The 9,809-nt window shown below is 35.8% G+C and overlaps 1 pseudogene; it reads right to left on the bottom strand.

Moving 5' to 3' along the window:
- Positions 1 to 6,055: 6,055 nt before the first annotated feature.
- The window catches only part of LOC106080196 (angiopoietin-1-like), a 14,604-nt pseudogene continuing 10,850 nt past the window's right edge, over positions 6,056 to 9,809 (bottom strand).

Raw genomic sequence — 9,809 nt, 5'->3', positions numbered from 1 at the left:
ACACTAGACGAGTTATACAACGATGTAAGATTGCGGAATATTGTTATCATATTTAGTTTCACAATTGATGTTCAACCTACGGCCCGATAAGCGCATCCGGCTCGTGACATGGTCCTAACTGACCCCTAGAATTATCTGGTCGCGTAGCAGGAGAGACATGGTACCACTATCTCCATCACTTTTAAGTTGATGCGACCTGTAAGTCATGGAAATGTATTATGTCACCCAGACTAAGAAATTAGGAAAACCCTCGTGTTACAGAATCAGCTCCAGAAAAAATAGTTCTTTGAGAGTAATGGATACTTGTAACTTGCTTGACATCCGTGATGGCTCTCTTGTCATGACAACGAAGTAATAAAGATAAAAACAAAGATAATAATAGCGAAAGTAAAAGAAAGAGAAAGAGAGACAGAGAGGGAGGGAGAGGCAGAAAGATTGCTGTAAAATATTTTTTAAAGTTAAGAAGCCCTTTCAGACCTTGGAGCAGATGGTTAGACATAAGTTTCGAGCAAGTTTACTGTCATAAGGCCAGACCCAATGAACAACCGCCTATATTTCCTAATTAATAATGAGAAAGACCTAAGGACAGAGGAGCCTTTCTTATTCCATAAGCTAGAAAAAAAATTCTTACAAGTGCTCCTTCTTCCCTTGTGCCATTGTAGAATGGAAAGGGTTTCGTGAATCAGTAAGGAAAATCAATGATTTTACATATTACCTGCATTAATTAATTGACACATCAAATGCGTAGGACGTAATTATCTTCTATTTTGAAGTAACCTCTGTAATATATAAGATTTTCTAAATTTAAGTCAGATACCCATTAGAGTTGAGTGGACTCAAGGGCATCCATAAAATCCCTAAGTTTTAAAACTTCATTGTAAGGGTCGCCGTTTCCTGATATTTTCTCTGAGAAGCCTTTCTCATGCTTGGGTATAACTGCAAGGCAACAGAGGTTTGAATTTATAGTTGTCTTTCTCCAAGGTGGCTACTCAGCCATGTCTATCGAGCCACTCCTGCACAAAACTTACTGGTTGAGGAGCCAGTTACTCGCCCTTGCCCCTTCTCCTGTTACTGAAAACTTCCGCCAGACTCAATATCTGAGCCACACGTGAAGTCAATGAGTTGGACTGGTTGTCAGAGGCTATTTGAGACTCATGACATTAGGAAATATTTTATAGTGAAATTCTTATATCCATTACCACTTTATGCAATATCAACTTAGCAAATTATAGAAAATTGTATACTACATGGATGTACAATCTATATATCTTCAAGATGGTACGCCTACAAATGTTAACAAAAAAAAAACAATTATGGTGACTTTAAATGGTAGTTTAGTTTGATTGACTAATGTTAATTCATTTCTCTAATGCCTAGAACTAGTCATACCTGCTTCCTCTTCTTCTTTCTCGTTCTCATTATTATGTTGGAGTTTTCAGATGACTATGAGATGAACTGCGCAGTGGTTTCCAAATCAGGCATCCCGCCATATAATTTTCTTTCTATTTGGGGTGTTATAGGGCGAGTGTCTTTTCGGGCATCCTGGTAAAAATGCGTTTTTAAAGGACATGGTCAGCATTCTCTGGTGACACTCCAGAAGGTCAGATTTCGCTGGGTTCACTTATGAGCTTCCTAAACATATGTTGTCTCATTCTGTTTTGGTCGGTTCTGATGCGAAAGATTAGACGTTAATCTTGTGATAGAATATAATAGGCGTCATCTTTCTTGTATTCGGATGATATCTTGTCCATTTCTCCTTTTTTTTTATCTACTATTGGTTTCTTTTTTTCTTTATATTCATCACTAAAAATATAAAATAATTTTATCCATCTTTTTGAGTTCACAGTATAAATTTAACTAACAAGGGGAAGTAAACTAATATATATTAAGAATTTTGTTTTGATCCTAGTTATCTCTCTTTGAGTAAAAAAATATAATGTCTTTGAGTATGCTAACAATGCTTTTAGCAAAAGGATGTTTTAATCACAAAATCATTTTGTAGGATTTATTGAACTACAGGCTAAAGATGTGTTCTCCCTTTTGAACAAAAATAATTTCTGATTATGCTGATCATGGGCGTAGCCAGGGGGGGGGGTTGGGGTTCAAACCACCCCCGAAATGAAATCCCCCCCCCCCCCAAGGGGGGGATCGGAATTTAGTGAATGATTTTTTGATTTGATTTTGTTTATTTTAGGTGAGATTTTAATACTAAACCATTAATTGCCCCAGCACAACCAATGGGGTTTTGAGTTTAAAACCCCTTACTAGGGGGTTTTGAGTTTAAAACCCCCTACCAGGGGGGTTCGAGTTTAAAAACCCCTACCATTGGTTTTGAGTTTAAAACCCCCTACTAGGGATTTTGAGTTTTAAACCCCCTACTTGGGTTTTTGCAGTTAACCCCCCCTCTTCTATAAAACAAAACAAAACAAAAATGCAAGCGAAAATCCCCTAATTCCAAGAGCACAGTTAAGGGAGATTTTGATTTTAAAACCCCCTCCAAAATTTACGATAAACTCCCTTCTCAATATAAAAAAAAGTTAATTACGCACTCAAAATGTTATGAGCGTAGCTAAATGGGTTTTGACTTAGTTTTTAGTTTAAACCCCACTTAAACGGAGTTTGAAGGTAAAAAATACCTCTTTAATAATAAAAACAAAGCAAATTATACACTCAAAATGTTTTGTGTGTAGTCAAAGGGGTTTTGAGATTAAACTCCCCTCCAGTGGAAGTTGAAGCTAAAAAGTACCTCTTCAATATAAATAAAAGCAAATTACTCACACTAAAATCTATGAACGTAGCCAAAGGGGTTTTGAGTTTAAACCCCCCGCTTGTGGGGTTTGAGGCTAAAAAATACATCTTCAGTGTAAGAAAAAAAAAGTAAATTACGCACTCAAAATGCTATGAGCGTTGCCAAAAGGGGTTTTGAGTTTCAACCCCCATTCAGAGGGGTTTAATGCTAAAAATACATCTTCAATATAAAAAAAAAAAGCAAATTACACACTAAAATTATTTGAGCGTAGCCAATCCAATCGGGGGTTTTGAGTTTAAACCCCTCTTCTACAGATGGCGTTTTTTAAAGTTTAAAACCACTCCAGATGGTTTTAAGTTTAAGATCCCCCTACAGAGCATTTTGAGGTGGAAACCCCCCAACAGATGATTTTGACAATAAAACTTATCTTTTCGATATAAAATCTAAAGCAAACTACAGTCACTTAACTCCAAGAGCGTATTCAAGAGTGGTTACACATTTTTACCAGTGGCAGGGATCCCTTAATAAACTGCAGTGAATAGCCATCTGCCGAAATTGAATAATACTAAATGTACAGTGGCTCAACAAAGATGGCTAAGACAGATTTTAGAAGTCCGTTATAGAGATCGGGTTGAAATCAAGGAAATCCTATGCCGAACTGGGAGTCGACCCTTTAGTAAGATTGTGAGAGAGCGACGCATGAGGTTAACGGGACATGTTCTCCGACAAAATGAATTACGCATAAGAAGAGTTGCAATGATATCCTAGTACAACTTGACGCCACTCATTCATTGAGGTCTTCATGGCAGGTGGGAAGAGGCTTCAGACATTACCAGGGACAGATTTTTATGGAAACAGCTTGACGTCAAATGCTCCGAACGGCGCGGAAGGGTCAGTAAGAATAGACCATTAGGTTTTTGAAATAAAACTTTTTAATAGCAGAAAAATGCACTGTAGATACCTCAGAATATGCATTTTGTTGGCTTTCAATACCAAAAATAGTGCTTGGCGGCTGGGCTTCGCCCCGCGCTAGCGCTCCCTAGACCCCATTGCTAGTAATGGCAGGGAATCTACAATTTTATGGAAACAGCTTGACGGCAAATGCGCCAAACGGCACGGGAGGGTCTAAGTCAGTAAAATAGCACATTAGGTATTTGAAATAAAACTTTTTAATAGCAGAAAAATGCACTGTAGATACCTCAGAATATGCATTTTGTTGGCTTTCAATATCAGAAATAGTGCTTGGCGGCGGGGCTTCGCCCCCCTTGCTAGTATTTGCGGGGAATCTACAATTTTTCCACTAACTCATGGAAGAACCTATTCTAGGGCACAATAAACGTCTTCCGAAAGAATGAAGAGTCAGAATGCAATAAAGATTATGTACACACACACATAAATACATATAAAAAATTTATCGGGAGGGGGGGGGGGGTCGCGGGGGGGGGGGGAGAAAAAAAATCCCCCCCCCCCCCCAAACCCCCCCCCCCCCCGAAAAAAAATCCTTGCTACGCCCATGATGCTGATCATTACTAAACTGCACAACCATTGGCGCACACATGGGGTTGCACACCCACCTCCTTGGATTCTGTGTAGAAAAATTCTAGCTTTTTTTTAACCATCAAACCAATGAACTTGTAATTAACATAAACAAGTAGTGCTTCCACTGATGACTGAAGTAGAGTTGTAAATATAAGACTAAACAAGTAGTGCTTCCACTGATGACTGAAGTAGAGGTGTAAATATAAGACTAGACAAGTAGTGCTTCCACTGATGACTGAAGTAGAGTTGTAAATATAAGACTAGACAAGTAGTGCTTCCACTGATGACTAAAGTAGAGTTGTAAATATAAGACTAGACAAGTAGTGCTTCCACTGATGACTGAAGTAGAGTTGTAAATATAAGACTAGACAAGTAGACTAGACGTCTATGTACGTGCACCGCTCTGAATTCTGCGTAACCAAATTTAAGCCAACTAGTTTACCTTTAAATCAATTAACTTCTAGGTAGCAGCTGAACGAGTCAGACAATGCTATCTTCATAATACACATGAATAGCTTTGTCTGAAGTTCATGTCCGACCATGTAAAAGTTATTATAGGCTTGAAAATCGTGCACTATAAACTGTGTCAAAGACTGTATTGCACGTGAGACGTAACGATTTGTTTACATTCGCACATACTAAAAGTTATCATTATATTTAAATAAGGCCTAGAATATGGTTTCTCTTTTTGTTTTCTTCCTCTCGGCAGTTGATTTTCGATATGAAAATGGTGAAAGTTTCTTTCAACAGTGAAGACTGCAGTCATTTAGGTAAATGTATTTACTATTTACGTCCTGCAACCAGCTCTTTCATAGTCAAACGCTTAAGTGATAATGTCCGATATAAACAGCTTCCATTTTATTTATTTTTTAAACTAGGTATATAGTACCTCTTTAAGATATTGCAATCTGTAGGGAAGATCGTGCAGATATCATCTGTTTCTGTGGCTTAACGAGCTTATTATGTTGATCAATCAATCAAACTTTTTTCCCAACAAATGTCAGATACACATTAGAGCTGGGTGGACCTAGAGGCGTCTAAAAATCCCGAAACTAAAAACACACTATTTACTAGGATTCAAGCTCGTGACACTCATGTCGGAAGCCTAGCACTTTGCCACGCAGCCACCGCGACTCCCAAACGAGGTATATGTAGCAAATAAAAACCTTGAGTTTAAACTTATTCTCGAATAAACTAAAAATAAATGTAACCATTGTAAAAAAAAAAAAGAAAAGAAACAGATAACAAAGATAATTTGTGTTATGACACAAAGTTAGAGCGATTCCCCGTCTGATCCCTGTTGGAGCCGCTTGATCGCTAGGAATATTCAAGATGGGATTTTATTTTGATTGACAAAAGTAATAATATTTCAAAGATTCCTTTGCCGTTTTTTTTTCTGTTTTCATGTTTCAGATGTCCCTTCAATGTTAAAGATAATTAACTTCCTATTTGAATCTGGTAGTCCGTTAAATAATGTAAATCATAAAACACGATTTACTCCTTAGTAGGGAAGAAAATTGGATATACTTAAATGCATTCACTATTTATTGGTTTTGTAGGTTTTAATTTTCCAAATATATTTTAAACCATTTTACAGAAGTATAAAAAATATTCTAGCTTTTAATTAGCTATTTGAAGCTACTAGTCCACGACTGAATAACAAAAAAAGTCTCTTGTTATTTAGTGACTTTTCTAACGTACGGAAAGAGAATAATAGATTAAGAATGTATTTCCCTTCTAATAATTGAAAAATAAATAAATGAAATATTTTAAGTTTCTTTAATAGACTCGTACAACTTAAAACATCCTAAACAAATAAAAATTTATTACGTTTAGTAATAAACAAAACAAAACAAAAAACTTTTAATGTAAAATAAGTATAAATCATTACAACCAAGTCCCTCAGTTGAGTTACAAATCATCAAAATATTTAATTAAAAATAAATAGTAAAATACAACAAGGAACTAGATCTCCAATACTTTGAACTTTCCTGACTAAAGATGTTTAAAATTTACACTATGACTTTTATTTTTTTTTGATATATTTACGTTTAAGAAATATAAGAGAACAAACAGTATTCAGTTAAGCAATTGATCTCAGTTTAATAAACATCTAGTTGGTTTTTTTTCTTTTGAGTGTAGGTCAAGACTTTAAATTCATCAAAACATAAGTTTCATTCTCTTTCTTTTATTTTCATCTCGCTAAAAGAAACACTGCTTTCATATCCAGTTATAAAATACCAGTTTAGTCCCTCGGCAAAAGATTTACTTCCCCATTTCCCGTTCAGATTGGAATAATGACAAGCATTGTACCACCAGGCAGCTGAATAAAATTTTGCACAGTTCCCACTGTCCTTGTCATTATCTCTATCAAAAGTACTAAAGAACATGTTGTTATGCATTGATAAACTATCAGTAGCATTCCCTGAATATTTTCCTATCTGTAGTTTATATTTCTCTGTCTCACTCAAAACTTTAAAGTCTTCGTACTGTGCAAAGTATGTCTTGTTGTTATATTCTAAATCTATTCTTAATTCATATTGTCCAGTAGAAGTTAACTTAAAAATATTTTCATTTCCCAGATAAAATTCACCAATGTTGTAATCTCCAAAGCCGTCACGATACTCCTTCCAGCCTCTATAGAAATCTACTTTTCCGTTGATTCTTCTCTGAATGATGATCCATCCACCACCGTCTGTCTTGGTATCACACATGACCTCTAACCCGGAAGATAACGTCACAATGGCACGGGTTTGAGGACTGCTAACGTTACGACATGACGTGGGTGACACAGGTAAAAACTGAAGTAATTTATTGACTGTTACATAAGAAAGAGAAATGCAATTTCATTTAATGACATAAAAATAGATTAAATAATAAAGTACTCGAGGAATACACAGTCTTATGCAAATAAACCAAATGGAGGTAACTCTCTCAACGTAATATGTCATCCAATAACACCGGCGAAATGCCTTATAATCAAAAGAAGTTAGTCGACGCTGATACTGAATTTCAATCAAGTTTAATAACAATGAGGTGAACAGTCGAATATAAGGAAACTCTCTACTTTCATACAATGCTACCTATCTCTACGTAGTTCTGGAAGTGTCTCTTTACGTCGACTGATCTTTCGTTTGGTATCTAATAACCTATTCTTTTTATTAATAGCCACGTCATTGTCAATAAGTCAAAACTTCCCCTATTTCCGAAACAAATAATTAATTCATAATCGTGCCTAGGCAACTACTCTCCCTCTAACTAAAAAAAATGCCTGTCAAATGTTTACCTATCGTCTTAGTCTTACATTGTGCAAGGGCCGAAAGATATGGGGAAACAAAGATAGACAACTTGTGTCTTTTTCTGGATTCTAACTTCAATTTCTCCTCCAGTGTCCAAACTCAAATTCATCTGTAGATATTTATCTTTCACCCCAAGTGTTATGAAGCTGTAATGTTTAATGTTATGCACTCAGGTGACAGTACATATAGACTTCTCGAGTTGACACAATAGGGTATGTCTAGTTATAATTTGGAGGATTTATGTCCCAGAAATTACACTGTTTTCTATCACTCGACAGAGGAGACATTTGACCTAGCACAATAAATTAACATTTATCACTAATCGTTTTCCCACGGCATCAGTAAGTGTATTTGATTTTCTCCTTTCCACTTACTTGTTCCAAAGTGACCTAACTCTTCACTGATGTATGATCATGATCACATAAAAATATGCGAAATATTACTTACTGGAACTATCTTTCCTTGGTTTAAATACATCATTACCTTATTTAGTTAGTTCTAGTCACACAGTTACATATATGATAAATAATTTAATAAATAAACAACTAAGCCAACTAATTATAACCCCAAACAACAAACTATAAAATTAACTACCTCCACAGTAACATGTACATGTACCTTTCATAGTCCCAACCTAACTCGAGACAGCATATTCCCTGTTCTGATAGGCGTACTAGACCAGCCAATTAATTACGATCAAAATGATTAAACCAACGTCTACTTATAACGTATGTAAATCAGGAGTGGGCAAATTACTACCCGCGGGCCACATGCGGCCCGCCGGAGTGTTTTATGCGGCCCGTCAGCACCTACAGAAATCATGAGCGCCCACAGTATATACATACAAATACATTAAAAATAATATCTATAAAAATTATTGGAACTGTCTCGTTATAAAAAAAATTCCAGTAAACGAAGATTATTCTTATTAACTTTACATCAATGAACTTAATTCAAAACACAATCTCAGGCCAGTATTTATTCAATGCTTTGATGAACTGTGTTGGGTAGGGTTGGAACAAGATGGCAAGTGTAACAGCTGATGGAGCTCGACCTTTGACTGAGGAAAATAGCTGTTTTTATTATTATTTTTTTTAAAATATCCCAACCATAAATTCTTAACATGAAAGTTTGCACAAAAGCTGCATAAACTTTCAAATTATTCACAGTCACAATATCAAAGCTAAACCTTCCAACAAAATGAGAACGAAGAAGAACAGCTGTAATATGTGTACCCAAATTGTGTGAACAGCAGCAAATTTTTTAAAGTGCGGAAATACAGCTTCTGGCAGCCATAGGACTCCTGTGGAAGTACTGACTCGAACTTGTCTTTGCTTGGAGTTATGTCCTCTGGAACTGAATCAGCTTCTACGCTAAATAGTGAGCTGATGGTATTGAGAACTGGCTCTTTTCTTTCATAGATTGCACAATTAAGGAATCTAAATAAGTGTTGCACTTTTAATAATTTCACTAGAAATAGTTTTTCATCAAAGGAAAAAAAGGAAAATGACAAAATCTGTTTTCTTTTGCTTGTTATAAAAAAAATCGTAAAATTGTCTCAAAAATTGCACTTGTTGTAATTCCTTTACGTGGAGTGTGGGGAAAAAAAACAAGAAGTTCGAATATAATACAGTGTATTTATGAATTAAAAGACACTTTACACAGTTAGCTAGAGTATCTTTGTAAGTTGTATATATCTATATATCTATATCTATCTATCTATCTATCTATATAGATATATAATATCTGAGGCCCACAATTCCAAACATTTTTGGTAATGCGGCCCTCGATACAAAAAAGGTTGCCCACCCCTGATGTAAATGATATGTTCGTAAAGCGTTATGGTTTACTGGCTATCTACACGACACATGTTTTTGTTCTCTCAAAATAGAGTTTACATTTCTTTTTACACCTTTATGGAACTCATACGGACTTTTACCTATGCTTGACTTGTGATTATAACGACAGCAGTCATCTCTTTTATCATCACTTTCGAATATTGTCCTTTCTTTTCTATCCGAACTCGCAATCTTCTGTTCAGACTGTTCTGCCCTACTCCAAAAATCTCTACCCACATGCCCATGTTTATGGCAATTAAAACAAATTATGTGTTTCCCATGCTTGTTCAGTCTCTTGTTGCTATACCTACTTTTCCCAATTCTAACCTGTTTGTCAGCAGCGGTTCTGACGCCCTCTAAATTCCTTGTGAAACATCATAAGAT

The sequence above is a fragment of the Biomphalaria glabrata genome, chromosome 13 (assembly GCF_947242115.1).
Source record: "Biomphalaria glabrata chromosome 13, xgBioGlab47.1, whole genome shotgun sequence".
Taxonomy (NCBI): Eukaryota; Metazoa; Mollusca; class Gastropoda; family Planorbidae; genus Biomphalaria; species Biomphalaria glabrata.
This window is presented reverse-complemented; position numbering and strand designations above follow the sequence as displayed.